Here is a 19,066-nt window from a genome sequence, read left to right as displayed (position 1 = left end):
AGAAATCAGATGGTTGCTGTGTCTGTGTAGAAAGAGGTAGACATGGGAGACTTTTCATTTTGTTCTGTACTAAGAAAAATTCTTCTGCCTTGGGATCCTGTTGATCTGTGACCTTACCCCCAACCCTGTGCTCTCTGAAACATGTGCTGTATCCACTCAGGGTTGAATGGATTAAGGGCGGTGCAAGATGTGCTTTGTTAAACAGATGCTTGAAGGCAGCATGCTCGTTAAGAGTCATCACCACTCCCTAATCTCAAGTACCCAGGGACACAAACACCGCGGAAGGCCGCAGGGTCCTCTGCCTAGGAAAACCAGAGAACTTTGTTCACTTGTTTATCTGCTGACCTTCCCTCCACTGTTGTCCTGTGACCCTGCCAAGTCCCCCTCTGCGAGAAACACCCAAGAATGATCAATAAAAAATAAAAAAATAAAAATAAATTAAAAAAAATTAAATCAGATAATGCAAGTTGAGTGCTAAGAACTGGCCCTGAAGAAAAGTAGATGCTCATCTAAGTGCTAGTTTTCTTGATTATTATTGTTATTGTTTTGATGGAAAGTCTCCCTCTGTCGTCCAGGCTGGAGTGCAGTGGCACAATTTTGGCTCACTGCAACCTCTGCCTCCTGGGCTCAAGTGATCCTCCCACCTCAGCCCAAGTAGTTGGGACTACAGGTGCATGCCAGTACCCCTGGCTAATTTTTGTTTGTTTGTTTTTTTGTAGAGGCTAGGTTTCGGCATTTTGCCCACGCTGGTCTCCAACTCCTGAGCTCAAACAATCCTTCTGCCTTGGCCTCCCAAAGTACTGGGATTACTACAGAGAGGCGTGAGCCACCACACCCAGCCTAGTTTTCTTTTTTATTTCCCTTTCCTTGGTAGTCAGTTTTCTTAGAGACATTTTGGTATAGGAGCAGTGTTACAGTATGATTTAAAATACCTGAGAGAAATTACATGACTTACCAAAACAATATGATACAATGGCAGAATCCACATCAGAAGAAAAATCACTTCAGATCTAAGAAAGGTTTTGGCTCACTAGATGTTTGTGTTGGCAGAAGTAGAAACGGACAATTTCTTTCCTGTTCCTAGAGCAGAAGCACACAGGGGACTGACACTGCATCTCCTGGATAGTCAAGCTTGGTCAGTGACATCCAGTAGGCAAGACCTTGGTGGAGAGAACACCTTACCAGGTCAACATTCGTGATACTCCAGGAAAAGAAGTCAGCTTCAGATTAAAAGGAGACACTTGTGTTTGTTTTTTGGGACACAGTCTCACTCTGTGGCCCAGGCTGGAGTGCAATAGCATGATCTCGGCTCAATGCAACTTCCACCTCCTGGGTTCAAGCAATTATCCTGCCTCAGGGTCCTGAGTAGCTGGGATTACAGGTGTGCACCACCACACCCAGCAAATTTGTGTGTGTGTGTGTGTGTGTTTTTAGTAGCGATGGCCATGTTGGCCAGGCTGGTCTCGAACTCCTGACCTCAGGTGATCTGCCCATCTTGACCTCCCAAAGTGCTGGGATTACAGGTGTGAGCCACCACACCTGGACAAAAGAGGACACATTTTTAAATGCAGGAAAGGAGATGCTACAACAGAAGGTAGCTCAGATAGAAGGAAGATTGCTTCAGGCTGGGAATGGTGGCTCATGCCTGTAATCCCAGCTCTTTGGGAGGCTGAGGCAGGGGGATCACTTGAGGTCAGGAGTTTGAGACCAGCCTGGCCAACATGGCAAAACCCTGTCTCTACTAAAACACAAAAGTTAGCTGGGCATGGTGGTGTGCACCTGTAATCTCAGCTACTCAGGAGGCTGAGGCATGAGAATCACTTAAACCTGGGAGGCAGAGGTTGCAGTGAACAGAAGAGAACTGCCAAAGATGAGAGAACAGATTAGATGGGTGGGGCCCATGCAAGGATGGCTTGAGCTTCTGAATTCTAAGCCACGATCTGTGCCACCAGTCTGTAGAGTGACCCAGGTGAGTTTCAAACAGTGGCTTAGGGGAAAGAAAAGTAGGTCAGTAGGTGGGGTTCTTTCAGTCATGGGAAAAAATCGGGCTATAGCTACACAATGTCCAATATGGTAGCACTAGCCACCTGTGGTTATTTTCATTAAAAGTAATTAAAATATAGAAATTAAAACCTCAGTTCTTCAGTCACACGAGCCACACCTCAAGTGCTCAGTAGCCATGTGTGCTAATGGCCACCATATTGGACAGCACAGACAGAGAATATTCCACTCATCCCAGAAAGTTCTATTAGAGAGAATAGAGCATCAACAAGCCCAGGGCACAAGCCTGAAGCAGGTGCTGGATGCAAATAGTGTCAGCACTGAAAAGGAGCACCTGAGGCAATGCAGCTGTTACCTGAAGCTGCCCTAGCCAAGCCACATTGGGTCATGTGTAGACCCCATAAGGAAAGTCTGTGTGTTAAACAGAAAAGTGAAGGAAGGAGATGCAGATATTATACTTTCACCTCTGCAACAAGCCACCAAGCAGTCCATCCCCAGAGCATCAGTCATCCAAAGGAGATACTTTGTTTCAGTGCTTCACCCATAACTTTCAGAGGAGAACTTTGGCCTCCCCAGTGGGTCAATGTTGGAAGCTGCAGAATAATGGTGGATCTTCCAGCTATGAATGTTTTAGATCTCCACTACATATTCACATTCACCTGGGCATTTTTCTTAGTCATTGCTTGTAGTGAGAGAAACAGTCTTGATATTTTTTGTTCTTGTTACTGATGAGACCAACATCTTAGGGTGCCTGTGTACCAGAATTACTCCCAGCCTAATTCCTGGTCTACATGAAGAGAAATGACAACTCAGCCTTGTAAATAATTTTCCACAGCAATGCTACCCCAGGAGCATTTCTACATAGCTGTCTTTACTACCAAATACCTATTCTCCCTTCAGAGCCATCCACAATTTTTCAGCTGTGGGATGGCAGAGCTTGAAAGGGCTTTAAGACTAATTTGGTCAGAACCCTTCATTTTCAAAGGGGTAAATCTGGGAACTGGATTTACCAGCCAGTAAGGCCAGAGTTAGATGCCAGGTCTAAGTCCCTTATTAATCTCTTACAGTGCTGATGTTAGAAGAACACAAATATCTACTTGGAGATTCTCCTTCTCATCTTCAAAACTAGATTAGAATGAAAGCCAAAGATAGAAGAGGTGAAAATAGCTAGAGCTCACGGGCCACCCAAACTCAGCACCCTCAATTGAACTGGCCAAAAGCTGCTTTTTCAGTCCAACTGAACAAGCTTCCAGGGGGTTCCTTCTGCATGTGCCGAGGATACAGGATAAACTAGATGCGGTTGCTGCCTGTGAGGATCTTAAAATCCGGTATAAATAGAAATATACAAGGGCCTCTCTCCTCCCCTTACCTGGCACACATACAAGACTCTGTTTTGATTATGGATGTTTATGGGCCACCAAGAATCTGAGAAAACATTTTTCCATTTTGCATTAGAGTTTGACATCAGACTGCAAGACTAGGGTGAGAGGCCTCCAGGCAGAGTAAAGAGGAGATTTCAGTTCTTGGCAGTTCTGCACTGTTCAGCCTTGTCAGTTACTTCACTTCCAGGGTTGTTGGATTTAGCAAATGCAAATACACAGCCCAGTTAAATTCAAACTTTTCAGATAAATAGTGAAACTTTTTTTATGTAAGTATGTCCCAAATATTCTATGGAACATACTTATACAAAAAATTATGTTTTGTTTATCTGAAATTCAAAGTTAACTCTATGTCCTGCTTTTTTTTTTTTTTCTTTTTTTTTTTTGGAGACAGAGTCTCACTGTGCTGCCCAGACTGCAGTGCAGTGTCATGATCTCAGCTCACTGCAACCTTTGCTTCCTGGGTTCAAGTGATTCTCCTGCCTCAGCCTCCTGAGTAGCTGGGATTACAGGCGCGTGCCACCTCGCCTGGCTAATTTTTGGTATTTTTACTAGAGATGGGGTTTCACCATGTTGGCCAGGCTAGTTTTGAACTCCTGACCTCAGGTGATCCGTCCACCTCAGCCTTCCAAAGTGCTGGGATTACAGGCACGAGCCACCATGCCCAGCCTGTGTCCTGCATTTTTTACCTGGCAATCCTATTCAATTTCTCTTAGTCTGTTTATTTACCTGTAAAATGGGGATATGAAAACCCTTGCCTGTATAATGAGAATTAAATTAGCTAGGGTATGGGAAACCCTGGCATATAGCACATAATTAATATATAATAGCCCTCTCACTTTTCTAATGATTCACAACATACATCAAATAGGAAAATGAACATGGACAAATGGCTTTCTGGGAACTAGATCAGCCAGGTTTGTAAGAGAAAACAGAAATCCTTTGGCCCAGCTCCTTCACCTGCGTGGGGCTCTCCAGTAAAATCTGGAGTGTGTGCATAGAAATGAATGCCAAGGTATATACTGACTGCCTAGACTAGTGTATGAGGGTCTAGATATGAACATGGAGGTGAGACTTCTGTACCAAAAAGAATAGTACTTAAATCGTTGCCTTAAGCCTCTGCTGTGAAAAATCAACCCCCTGGCAACTTGGTGACACCAAAAGATCAGAAATGAAGGGATGAAGAAATGATAAACAGGGCAAAGATGGGAAATAAAATGGTAGGTCCTGGAGACTACTATTCCTACAGAGATAGGCAGTGAACCAAGGGAAGGAGATCTGATCTGAAGGGAGTATATCTGGGTTGTGCCCTTCTCAAACTCTGCCACAAAAACTTTGATCAGCAAAACTCACAAAGAAGTTTGGGTTCATGCCCATCTTGAGAGATGGATAAGTGTTGTAGAGACAGCTGGAGCTGCAGAGGAGGGAGAGGTGCTGCCCTTCCTGCCCCTGAGGGACTTTGGTTCTGTGAGCTCATACCATGATGGCAGAATGTGCACAAGTCAGTGTCACAGCTTATACTGAGTTACCAGGCAAAACAAAAGGCCACACTCCTATGTTTCAGATGCAGCCCACCAGTTAACATTCTGGAAAGTGGGAGTTGTATTTTGTCAGGTCTGTGTTGTCTTCTTGGGGTCGTGTTCTTTTTACAACAGGTATTGATGTATCTTTCTCGAGTACCCAAGGTCATATACTACATAAAGGCACAATGCCAGCTGGAAGAAAATTCTGAGATATGATCAATTCAATCTCTACCTGAAAAACATCAGGCTGGTGGTCACATTTTTGTCTTGAAATCCATTCTGCAATAGTAAGCAGAATTAAAGAAAAGAAGTAGGTGGGAGACATGGAAGAAGGGCTCCTGTTCCCATTTCTGAAAAGCTGCCACTGGAACAAACCTAAAGTTGTAAGAATCATGACTTAAGGCTGCACTTCTCAAAACGTGATCTGAAGACCCCTAAGGTCCCCAAGACCCTTTTTGGGGTTCCATGAGGTCAAAATAATTTTATAACAATACCTGGGAATTATTTACCTTTTTAAACTCTCCATGGGTATTTACCTTTTTAAACTTCCATGGGTGTACAGAGGTTTCTTGAGATTACATGTCACACCTGCAATGATCTAAAAAGGCTACTAAAATACTCCCCACTTTTCCCACTTTATATCATGTAAGAACCCCGTTGTCTTCTATTAAGCTAGGTATTAAAGAGAGCTGCAAAAATGCAAAGCCATCATTCCCACCAAATATTTTTAGGACTCCACTGTTATTTTTTATAAAAGTTTTTATGTTAACATACAATGAACTTATTAATTTTATTCTTAACTGAATTAATATTTTTCTAGATTTCTTGGTTTTAATTTCTAATCAGGTAAATATCGGTAACTATATATCCACAAAAAAATGGAGATGTTTGGGGGCCTCAAGGTTTTGAAGAGTATAAAGGAGTTCAGAGACTAATAAGCTTGATAATCCCTAGTTTAGGGGAAATAAAAAAGTCCATGTAATTTATACAGAAAATTGGATTGATCTTACCGAGTTGCAGAATGCATTTGTTGGAATTGTTCTGGGTGAACAGGAGGGATGAAAATAAGACTTGTATGTGAAAGATCAACATGTGGATTTCAGCCCAGTAAGAACTTTCCAGTGGTCAGAGCTAAGCAAAGACAAGAGGGATGTTTTTTAACAAGGAGTGAGCTTCCTATCCCTGAAAGTATGTAAGCAGAGTCTGGCAAACCATCTGGCAGAGATGTTGCAGAGAGGAAGCTAAATGCCAAAGAAAGCTGGCATAGGGGTAGGACAGAATGTCTAAAGGGCTTTAAAGATTCCTTATAACCTAATATCTAGGTACGGAAAGACCTAAACTGATTTTTATAGAAGTCAAAAGCCGAGCTTTGTTGGCCCAGTACTAACCAGAGAGTGGCTCCCTTGTCAATGCAGGGCACTAAAAAGAATGATTCTCACAAGCTGCCTTGTAATAACCCCTCACGTTTGCAGAGGGCTTTGCAGTTGGCAAAATTCTTCATTTGCTTTATTTAATGTGATTCTCTCAACTGCCCCATGAGTTAGATCACAGAGAAGGCTCCAACAGGCAATGTGTGAATTGTCCAAAAGACACAGCTGGTAAGTGACAGATCCTCCTGGCATCAAGCACTGGTATTCTTTCCAGTGTACCTCAGCTGCCTCCATACTGGCCCAGCTCTGACATCTCTCACTCCTCATGTGGTGTATGTGTAATGGGACTGTTTACCTCGCTTGGCTCTTGCCAAGGTACCTAATGCAATGCTGTCGGTCACATAGAGGAGTCTCTTACCCCAGCCCTACCACCATCCCAGTAAATTCCTTCCTAGGGAAACATTGGACTTTTGAGAAGCCTGAACTGTTCAACTCTCCCCAGGCATGCTAATGAGTTGTTTTAAACAGTGTGTGAGTTTCATGTTCAGGAAACCCAGGAGCTCAGTGATCATAGCTCAAGTGTACGGAAAGCGAGGTGCCACCCATCTCTCTGCAGACTGCTCTCTACTCACATGTTACCACCTTTTCTGAGTGGTACTTCCACCCGCCTGCAGCCATGCCTCCTTGGGCAGAGATCCCATCAGATTTTACAAGCCACGCAGGGTCAGGCTTGGTGAAAACGTGAATGGGAATGCCCAGAACAACAAAGGCAGCAGGCGGTTTTCCTTGGGAGACGGGGCAGAGCCAAGCCACATGCTGGCAGCCACAGGGCACCCATGGGGAAGCCACGAGCAGGACAGTAGCTGACACCAGTAACTGGGACTAACTGGGACAGACGTATTGGGATTAGCCCACAGCTTATAAAGACAATTTTTGAAGAAACACTTTAGTTCTGATGACTTTCAAATAGCTCCAGACTGGATTACCAGGATGTGATCCAAGTGAGTAGTAACCATTCTAGAGCAGGGTGCATACAGTTTTTCTGTAAAGGACCAGATAGTAAATATTTTAGGCTTTGCGGGCGCAGTTGTCTTTGTTGCAACTACTCAACTCTGCCACTGTTGGATGGAAGCAGCAGTCAGCAATATGTTAATGAATGAGCCCAGCTGCGTTCCAGTGAGATTTTATTTATGGATACTGAAATTTGAATTTTATATAATTTTTACATGCCACAAAATAGTATTCTCTATTTTTTTTTTTAACTATTTAAAATGATAAAAACCATTCTTAGCTCATAGGTTGCAGAAAAACAGATGAGCTAGGTTTGGCCTGTGGGCTGTAGTTTCTCAGCCTCTGTTTTGTGGCAATGGTTCTCAAACTATAAATGGTCCTCTTTACTACGGTAAATGGGCCAGTGTTTAAAAAATATTTTTAAGCTTTCTCTGTTAAATACTTCTGCAAATTTATATCAAAATTGATCACTATAAAAGGGGAAAAAAGAAAAACAAAAGCTATAAAGTGTAAGTCCACTGATGAAATTGCTACCATTATTTCTAATGCATGTTCTCAAGGTAAGAACTTATGTCACTAGGGACTGGACTCACACTTAGAGTGAACCTGTAAATCTAATGTAACTGCTTTCTTGATCTAAAATCAATGACCACATCAGTTATGTACATTATCATCTAGCATGTTGAAGTGCTTAAGGTTTTTGGTTTGCATACAGAGGCAACCAACTCCCCTTCCTGTCTTGTTTACCTGTTCTAAGCAAATCTTTTGTTGCCTGCATCATGGGTTGGCAAAGCCATACTCAATTAAGAGCCATAAGGCTACCATGATAACTATTATGAAAAAGTATTTCTCTGGTTCCACCCCAAGTCTTTCAGTCCCCTTGAAATTTCCACCCACTCACCTGGGAGGCCTCATGTGCATCTTACAGGGCTCTGTGGTCTGCTCTTTGCTTCCCTGCCTGCGCTGGTGCCTAGCTAGGTCCAGACATCAATCACAGCTTCTATCATTACCATACCCATGACAGCATGATGCTTGTTCTTCCTTCCTTTCTGGAGATGGCCATTCTGTTCTGCTGTTATGCCACAATGTCCATGCTGCTCTGTACTGTTTCTGACTTGTCTACCAGCCTTCTCAAGCACAGAAAGCCATACACACTAATGCCCTGTGGCTCATTCTCCTGTAGGAATCACAGAAGACCAGTCCTCGGCGTTTTTACTCCCTTGTACTTCAGCTCCATCTGCCTAGGAGGCAGGCTGCACCAGAAGTGATCTAAGTGGCAGAGCCCAAGCTGTGACCAAACCCCTCAGACTACTCAGTGTGTACAAAGCTTGGATGGCCTACTCTATCCTTTCTGATGGTACATTCTTCCACAGGAAGCTCTGGGATTCCTTGTGATAAAATACCTAGTTGGACCCCAAAGGCATGCCCAGGCATTTCTAAATATACTTGAGTGACTATAACTGAGGATAATGCAGGAGTCCACTCAGGACATTGGATTATCCCAGTGGCAAAGAGATCATTTGGTTTGTAAGCTTCCTTATTGGATCCCAGGGAGCACTTACTGGTATACAAAGAGATCTGTGGGGAACAGCAGGCTTGATATTATTTAATCAAATTTTCAACATACAATTTACATACAATAAAATGCATTCTTTTTAAGTGTACAGTTTGATGTGTTTTGACAAGATGCATACACCTACATACCTAGTAGTCACAACCCCAATCAAGATAAAAAAAACACTTCCAACAACCCAGAAAGCTTCTCATGCCCCTTTGCAGTCGGTTTCTACCTTCAGTCCCAGCCCATGAAACTAAGGATCTGACTTCTCAGCTCTAGAGTTTAAGGTAAATGGAATCATAGATTCCATTTTTCAGCTTTTCCCAACTTTTTTTCAGCTCTAGAGTTTAAGGTAAATGGAATCATAGATCATCTACTGTATTGTGTAAAGTTTTTTTCACTCAGCATGTTTTTCAGATCCATTCATGTTCTTGCTTCCATCAGTAGTTTGTTTCTTTTCATGTTGAAGAGAATTTCATTTGTATGAATATATCACAATCTGTTTACTTACATAACAGTTGATTGACATTTGAATAGTTTCCACTTTGGGGGTCCTATGATAAAATTGCTGTGCATATTCATTTACAAGTCTGAGGTAAGAATATGTTTTTCTTTCTTTTTAGATAAAAACCTAGGAGTGGAATTGCTGAGTTTTATGGTAAATGTATGTTCAACTTTATAAAAGAATTGCCAGAGTTTTTCAATGTTCTTTTTTACCATTTTACATTTCTACGAGCGATGTTTGAGAATTCTGATTGCTCCAAATATCTCACCAACACTTAATATTGTCAGTCCTTTTAGCTTTAGCCATTATAGTGGATATGTAGTGGTATCTCACTGAAATTTTAATTTGCGTTTATCTGATGGTTAGTGTTGCTATGTGCTTATTAGTTATTCCTATATCTTTTGTGAATTGTTTCTCAAAATTGTTTGCACTTTAAAAAAAATCAGAACTATTTGTCTTCTTACTATTGAGTTGTAAGATGGGTAGGTAGATAGGTAGAAAGACAGGCAGGTAGGTACACACACATACACACATACACATCCTGGATATAATGTTTAATTTTATATGTCAACTTGACCAGATTATGGGCCACATATTTGGCTAAATGATTTCTGGATGTGTCTTTGAGGATGTTTTTGGATGAGATTAGCATTTGAGTTGGACTCTGTAAAGCAGATTGCCCTTCCCAATGTAGGTGGGCACCATCCAATCCACTGAGCGCCAAATAGAACAAAAGGCATAGGAGGCCAGGCATGGTGCCTCACGCCTGTAATCCCAGCACTTTGGGAGGCTGAGGTGGGTGGATCACAAGGTCAGGAGTTCAAGACCAGCCTGGCCAAGATGGTGAAACCCCATCTCCACTAAAAATACAAAAATTAGCCAGGCATGGAGGCAGACGCCAGCAAGCCCAGCTACTTGGGAGGCTGAGGCAGAGAATTGCTTGAACCCCAGAGGCGGTGGTTGCAGTGATCCAAGATTTTGTCACTGCACTCCACCCTGGGCAACAGAGTGAGACTCCGTCTCAAAAAAAAAAAAGGCAGAGGAAAAGAGAATTCGCTCATTCTGCCTGACTGATTGAGCTGAGACATTGGTCTTAACCTGCCCTTGGACTACGACTTACACCACCAGATCCTTTGCTTCATAAGCCTTCAGACTCATACTGAACTACGTCACCAACTTTCCCGGGTTTCCAGCTTGCAGACGGCAGACTGTGGGGCTACTCAGACTCCATAATCACAGGAGCCAATTCCTCATAATAAATCTCAGAATGACAAATAGTATATATTATTAGACATATCTATATCTTTATCTGTATCTGTATTTTATTGCTTCTGTTTCTCTAGAGAACCCTGACAAATACATTGGATATAGGTCCTTCATCAGATGTATGTCATATGATTTTTTTTTCTAGTATGTGGCTTCTGTTGTCATTTTTAAATGGTGTCTTATAAAGGACAAAAGATTTTAATTTTGATGACATACATATTTTTTCTTTATGGTTAATGCTTTTTTTGTCTAAGAAATAGTTGCCTACACCAGTGTTGAGAGGGTTTCTCTTATTATCTTTTTCTAAAAGATTTAAAGCTTCACCTCTTATATTTATGTCTATGATCTATTTTACATTAATTTGTATTTGTTGTGTGACATAAAGACCAAGGATTTTTTTCATTTTATTCAATTGTTTTAGTCCAACTTATTGAAAAGATTATCTTCTCCTCATTTAATTGCCTTGCTTCCTTTGTTGAAATCAATCAACGATGTATTCTGAACTGCCTAGTCTATATTTCATTGATCTTTATGTCTATCCTTACACCAATATCATATGATCCTGATTATAACTCTATATTAAGTCTTAAAATGAGGTAGAAGATATACTTCAGCTTTCTCTTTCTCAAAATTGTTTTGGCTAATCTAAGTTATTACATTTTCAAATGATTACATTGGAATCAATAGATCAGTTTTAGGAGAATTAAAATCTTACGTCAATTTTTAAAAATAAGGAACACGGTATTTTTTTATATATCTTCTTTAATTTCTATCAGCAATGCCTAGTAGTATTGAATGTAGAAGTCATGTACATATTTTGCTATATTTATTATTTTATTTATTCTTATAGTTATTGTTATATATTTATAAAAGACTGTATAAGATTGAACAGTAGTGGTAATATCTTTGCCTTATTTCTCATCTTAGAGGAAAAAAATCTAATCTTTCACCATCAATTATTATGTAAGTAGTAGGTTTTTATACATGGTTATTATCAGATTAAGGAAGTACCTTCTATTCCTAGTTTGCTGAGAGGTTTTTTTTTCGTTACAAATGAGTTTTGAATTTTGTCAAATATTTCTTCTGCAAATATTGAAAAAAATTCTCTTTTCCCTTTATTCTGTTAATATGTTAAACGTCTTTACTTGATTTTTGAACTTTAAAGCAATATTATGTTCCTGAAATAAGTCCTACTGGGATATATTGTACTATACTTGTTACATATTGCTTGTTGAATTCAATGTCCTAATACTTTGCTAAGAATTTTTGTGTCTGTGTCTATTAGGAATATTATATAAGGTACCTGACACTGAAATGAGATTTTCAGTGCTAAAGCTGGGATAAGGCCCAGGAAAATCTAGATTTTTGGTCATCCTAGATATTAGTCTCAAAATACCAGTCCCTTTTCTCATTATATGTTTGACTGGTTTTGGTATCAAGACAATGCTGGACTTATAAAACAAGTTAGAAAGCCTTCCTTTACCTCTTATTTAAAGCATTTTGTACAATTGATATTGTTTTCCTCAATTGTTTGATGGAATTCACTAGAAAAAGCCATTTCTGCCCAGACTTTTCAGATTTTTAATCACTATTTTAATTTTTAGTAAATGTACGGCTATTTATATTTTCTATTTCTTCTAGTTTCATTTCAGGTAACATGTGAATGGTAGGTATAATGATCGCTTCCCAAAGATGTTAACATCCTGATCTCCAGTACCTGAGAATGTGCTATGTTACATGGCAAAGGGAAATAAAATTGCAGATTAAATTAAAGTTGCTAATGAACTGACTTTGAGACGGCTAAATGATCCTGGATTATCTGAGTAGGCCCAATTCAATCACCAGTGTTCTTACAAATGAAAGAGGAAAACAAAAGAGAGAAAACCAGAGAGACGGCAGCAAGAAAAAGACAGCTCAATATTGCTGGCTTTGACTATGGAGAAATTGGGCCATGAGGCAAAGAATATAGGTGGCCTCTAGAAGCTGGAAAAGGCAAGGAAGAAAGTAGACTCTTCCCTAGAACCACAAGAAGGAATGCAGGCCTGCTGATACCCTGATTTTAACCAAGTGAGGAACAGTTCAGATTTCAGATCTTCAGAACTCTAAGATAATAAATCTGTATACTGTTTTAAGCCACTAAGTTTGTCATAATTCATTACAACAGTAAAAACTTAATTTGGTGCATTATTAAAGAAATTTATCTGTTCTATGTAAGGTGACAGATTTATTTCTATAAAATGGTTTATAATACAGATTTACTGGTATGAATGTTTGTAGAATCTGTACAGTCTTTTTTATTCCTGATATTATTTGTCTTCCTATTTTTACCTTGATCATTTATGCTTAAAGTTTATTAATTTTCTTTTCAAAGAACAATCTTTTGTCTATGCTTACACCATTTCTATTTTATTTATTTCTGTTCTTGCCTTTATTATTTCCTTCCTTCAACTTATTCTGGGTTAATTTTACTCTTCTTTTTCTGGCTTCATAAAATGGAAGTTTAGTTCATTGGTGTAGACTGTTGAAGACAAATCATGATCTCTCATGTTTCTGCACATCTTGCAAGAAGAAGCACTGACTGCCTTGGTTCTACACTATCTTTTTGAAAATAAACGTAGGGAAAACCACCTTGAAAGATAAAGATAGCGAATCCCACCAGAGCAAAAGGCAGGTGTGTCCACTGTTCAATGTAATAAATATAATGTCTCCTTCTGGGGCAAAGTCAGAGAGGCTACTGTCCATTATAAAAGATCCATGTTTCCTGAACTTGAGGTTCTTCTCCTATAACACAACCCACTGCATATTTAGATGTCATTTGGCCCTCTTATTATCACCCTCTGTGAATTGGGATTCAGGGAATCAGTATCAATGCTGGTACTCTAGCTATTGCTCTTGCTGTATATAATCAAGTCCTTTGTCTCTGACCCAGGAGTCTCATGTCTTCTGCCACCATTCAGGAAACTGTGCCAGCTAATTTGTTAGCTTGCAAGTAAAAAAAAAAATCTCAGAACTTTCACAGAACTTACAGAGCTTTCTTCTTCTTTAATATAAACATTTAAAACCATTAATTTCCCTATAGGTATTGCCTTAGCTGTATTCCACAAACATTGTTTTTTAAATTATAATTCAGTTCAACACATTTTCTAATTTCTTTGTGATTTCTTTATTGACCCAAGAGTTATCTATAAGCATGTTACTTTTTTTTTAATTGGAGAATTTTCTAGATATCTTCCTGTTACTCATTGATAATTTAATTTTGTTGAGTACAGAAAATATTCTGTAGGATTGAAATCACTTTATATTTATTGACTCATTTTGTTGCCCAAAATGTGGCCTGTATCAGTGAATGTTCAATGTGTAATTAAAGGGAAAGTGTATTCTTCCACTGTTGAGTGTAATGTTCTATGAGTTTTACCTATACAAGTTTATAGTGTTGTTTAGTATTTTATAATGTAACTAATTTTTTCATGTATCTCACCAATTACTTAGGAGTATTTAATACTAAAATAACTATGACTCATACTTTAAAAAATTCTATAAGTTTTTGCTTCATAAAGTTCTGTAATTAGGTGCATATACATTTGCAAATATTAGCTCTTCCTGACAAATTTACTCTTTTATCATTATGAAACATTCCTTTTAATCTTTGGTAATATTCTATGGCTTTTTATACTTAGAGTGTGCATGGCACATTTTTTTCATCAATGTCCTTGAGTTAGATTTTGTCCTTCATTAGAGTCAAGAGACAGGAAAGAATCGACCAAATCACAGTGGTTCCATAGCCCTTTCTGAGATTTCTCACATGACAAAGCAACCTACTATGTTTTCTTGAGAAGCTGTGTTCAGCTCAATAAGCTGCCATCTTATATTTGCTTTTTATCTTTCTATATCTCATTTCCCTTTCTTCCCTCACTTTTGCTTCCCTGAGATGACAATTCCCAAGAATACATCATTATATGATCTTTGCCTCTGACTCAATCTCCTAAGAAATCCAAATCAATTTCATAGGACCTAAGTTGGGTACACACTAGATGCTCAGTTGTTCCCTCTCTTCTGTCTTGGTCACATATTTCTTTCTTCTTACACCTCACAGGTTTTTGTGAGGTTCAGTTGAGATAATACATGAAGAAGTATTCTGTGGGTTATTTTTGGGAATAGCAATTATGCTGTGTAAAGCATCATTACAAATTAATTGACCCAATTGGGCTAACCAATCAAGGTGCTTTGCTTTCACATGGTGGACAGGTATCTTTGTTCTTATTCACTGTGAAGGAATGATTGATGTCACTGTTTTTTTTTTTTTTTTTTTTTTTTTTTTTTTTTACTAGTTGGGCTACCTTGGGAAAGTGGCTTTTCTATTCTAAGCCCTAGTTTCCTCATGTTTAAAATGAGGTAATAAAATCTAACTCATCTCATTGTTATGAGGTTTTAATACAATCAGGGGCGTGAACTTGCTTTGTAAATTCTTAAGAGCTATGAAAATGAAAGGAATTATTGTTACTACCAGAAACATAGAAGCTCAATAAATACTTGTTGAATAAGTGACTGCTTCTGAAACATAGAACACTAATCCAAATAGTGCCCAGGGTCTTGATGTAAATTAGTCACGCATCCTGATTCTCAATTTATAAATCTCCCTGAGAATTTAAAGAAAGAAAATGGGAAGTAGAGGCCTTATTCTCTGTGAATGCACTTACCATTGCTTCTCTGGATATTGCAAGTGAAGTCCAAATATAAGGTAGCAATAACAATGTTTTTGGAGTGGCAAAATATAATAGAGCCATCTATTGAGTAGGAATAGGTGTGAGTTATAAACCACTTCATGAATTCCTACTTATAATAACTTATATTTGTTGTTTTTGTACCTTTTGTATCATTTATATTGATGTATCATTTAATTTGCCCAATAATCCTTTAGGGTAGGTATGAATTTCCTCATTTTCAGTTAAAGAAACAGAGATTTAAAGAAGCCTGGCAACTTCCATCAAATGCCAAAGCTAATAGTTTTGTGGAACCGATATTTGAAACAAAATCTGTCTTGTTCCCAATATGTACTTGTTTCTCTTTATGAGGCTGTATCTGAAAGTATCTAGTCTCTTTTACAACTTTTCTGTTCCTTTTCAAATTGTGCTTTCCAAAATGTGCTTGACAAAAGTAAATTCCTAGAACCCGAGGACAACTACAAAACCAAAATTTAAAAAGACACATTGATTACCAATCAACCAATGGCTCTCAAGGAAAAAATAAAGCATTTTCTTATAGTGTTTGCCCATTTCCATGGTGTAAATATTTCCACTGTGGCTGATTGAAGCTACTGGGCTGTCATCACTGAGTGCAAAGTTAGAAAGCGATGCACGCAACTGTTACAACTGGTACCTGCTGGTTCTAGCACACTACTGCTATCAGGTATGAGCTCAGCACTCTATGAAGTACTATGGGGGTAAGCAAAAAATAATGACAGTCTTTGTCTAGCATTTATTTGGAAGGCAAAATGCCTACTTAATAGGGCATTCTTTCATCCCCTTTTATAGCTAGGGAAAAAGGTAGAAGTGTACAGATAAAATCTAAATAGTAATATCTAAGTAATAATAGTAAATATAAATAGTAATAGTAAAATCTAACTAGTAACAGCAATAGTAAATAGTAATAGTAAAATCTAAGTAGTAATATCAATATTGCTTCCTCTGGGGAAGCAATAGAGTACTACAAATCAAATTGTAAAGATTTTCATAATTTTGACCCAGTAATTCCACCCGTAGGAATTTATCTAACCAACTAATCCAACTAAAGCAAAAACTAACTATTGGAGGCATTCCTTGCAGTGTTATTTACAAAAGCAAACAAACAAATAAAACACTACAAACTGTCTCAATATCCAACAACAGGTAATGATTACTTTAAGCTTTTGTGGTGAACAGAATAATGACCTTCTCAAACATGTCCATGTCCTAATCCCCAAAATCTGTGAATATGTTACATAACATGACAAGAGGAACTTTGCAGAGATAATTAAAGTTATGAACTTTAAAATAGAGAGATTATCGGCCAGGCACGGTGGCTCATGCCTGTAATCCCAGCACTTCGTGAGGCCAACCTGGGCGGATCATGAGGTCAGGAGATCGAGACCATCCTGGCTAACACGGTGAAACCCCGTCTCTACTAAAAAATGCAAAAAATTAGCCAGGCATGGTGGCGGGCGCCTGTAGTCCCAGCTACTCGGGAGGCTGAGGCAGGAGAATGGTGTTTGGGCACGGTGGCTCACGCCTGTAATCCCAGCACTTTGGGAGGCCGAGGTGGGCGGATCACGAGGTCAGGAGATCGAGACCATCCTGGCTAACACAGTGAAACCCCGTCTCTACTAAAACTACAAAAAAGTTAGCCGGGCGTGATGGCGGGCACCTGTAGTCCCAGCTACATGGGAGGCTGAGGTAGGAGAATAGCGTGAACCCGGGAGGGGGAGCTTGCAGTGAGCCGAGATCGCGCCACTGAACTCCCGCCTGGGCGACAGAGCGAGATTCCGTCTCAAAACAAACAAACAAACAAAAAAAAACAGAGAGATTGTCCTGGGATTATCCAGATAGACCCAATCTAATATGTGAGACCTTAAAAGCAGAAAATTTTCTCTGGCTGGAGCAGACAAATATGTCAGAGGAGAAACGGGAGGGATTCCAAGTAGGAAGAATTTGATTGCTGGTTTTGAGGTGTAGGGACCTGCATGCAAGAACCAGAATGAAGCCACTAGTTCAGGGCTGGCTCCAGCTGACAACTAGAAAGGACACAGTGGACCTCAGCTCTACAACAGCACACAACTGAATTCTGCTATAATCTGAATACACATGGAAGCAAATTCTCTCCCAGGGCCTTCAGATAAGAACCCGAGCCACTGACACTTGCTCTCAGCCTTGATAGGTCCAGATTTCTGACCAACAGAACTGTGAGACACTACACTTAAGTTGCTTTAAACCACTAAATTTATGGTAATAATTCTTACAGCAGCAATAGGAACCTAATACAGTACCATTCATCCATTGTAAAGATCTTGTGGTAATACAGAGAGCTCTTTGTGATATGATGGTAAGTGAAAAAACAAAGACTACTACATGAAACCGTTATGACCTCTCACACGAAAAATGTATGCACATGGAGAGCAAAGCAAAAAGAGAATATACAAAGATGGAAATAATTAGAATTTGGAGTGGGATACTTCTTTCCTTATGGGTCTAAGCACCATTGCTTTGAAGAACTTGCATAGGTCTCCCTGCCCAGAGGATTTTCATTTTTTTCCCAGAGAATTGGCATTCCTCAAGAGGACCGAGGCATTTAAGAGCTGCAGCTGAATCGCTGACATCATCTCTCCATGTGCAGAAACAATGACAGAATCAATGGAGAGAATCTGCTCAATGCTACATTGTTCTATGATCTTTTCTTTCTTAAACCTATGGCACCTGCTATCACCCAGCAAACACAGGTGCCAAATAAGTCTACAAGTTCAAATGAATATGAAAGGAAAAATTGGAAGAGGATGATCAGGTTGCTGTTGGCAATTCTTTTCTTCATTTGCAGCTGTGATTTTTCTAGTGTCTGCGGATTATGTTGTGTGACCCAGCAGCTTGCCTTGGAATCCTGATTTGCCACACAAACACTGGTGAGGTCCTTCACCCTGGAATGGTGGATGCAAACTGTTTTGGGAATGTTATGGTCCCAGGTGAATAGAATTGAGTCTAATAAAAGGGAAATTTTTCTTTACACAAAATAGTTGAAAGATCACATGTGCTTATTGGTACAGTATATCCAAAATGAGAAAGCCAAATAGTGTCTGCTACTGGGATCCAGTGCGGGCTTCCTGGAAGTGGCCAGTTATACTTCCAAACCACACTTTGAAGTGATGTCAGCAAATCACTCATATCCAGAATAGCATAGTCAGGAAAGTAAAAATTAACAACTTATGATGGGCAAGGCACTATTCCCGGTACTTGGCTTATTGCATTGACACCCCCATTGTACTGATGAAAAAACTCACGCCTGTAATCCCAGCACTTTGGGAGGCCGAGATGGGTGGATCATCTGAGGTCAGGAGTTCAAGACCAGCCTGGCCAACATGGTGAAACTCTGTCTCTACTAAAAATACAAAAATTAGCCAGGCATAGTGGTGGGAGCCTGTAATTCCAGCTACTCAGGGGGCTGAGGCAGGAGAATTGCTTGAGCCCAGGAGGTGGAGATTGCGGTGAGCCAATATCACACCACTGCACTCCAGCCTGGGTGACGAGAGTGAAACTCTGTCTCAAAAAAAAGGGGCCAGGTGCGGTGGCTCACAGCTGTAATCCCAGAACTTTGGGAGGCTGAAGCGGGCAGATCACCTCAGACTGGAAGTTCGAAACCAGACTGACCAACATGGAGAAACCCTGTCTCTACTAAAAATACAAAATTAGCCAGGCATGGTGGTGCATGCCTGT

The sequence above is a fragment of the Gorilla gorilla genome, chromosome 13 (assembly GCF_029281585.2).
Source record: "Gorilla gorilla gorilla isolate KB3781 chromosome 13, NHGRI_mGorGor1-v2.1_pri, whole genome shotgun sequence".
Classification (NCBI taxonomy): Eukaryota; Metazoa; Chordata; class Mammalia; order Primates; family Hominidae; genus Gorilla; species Gorilla gorilla.
This window is presented reverse-complemented; position numbering follows the sequence as displayed.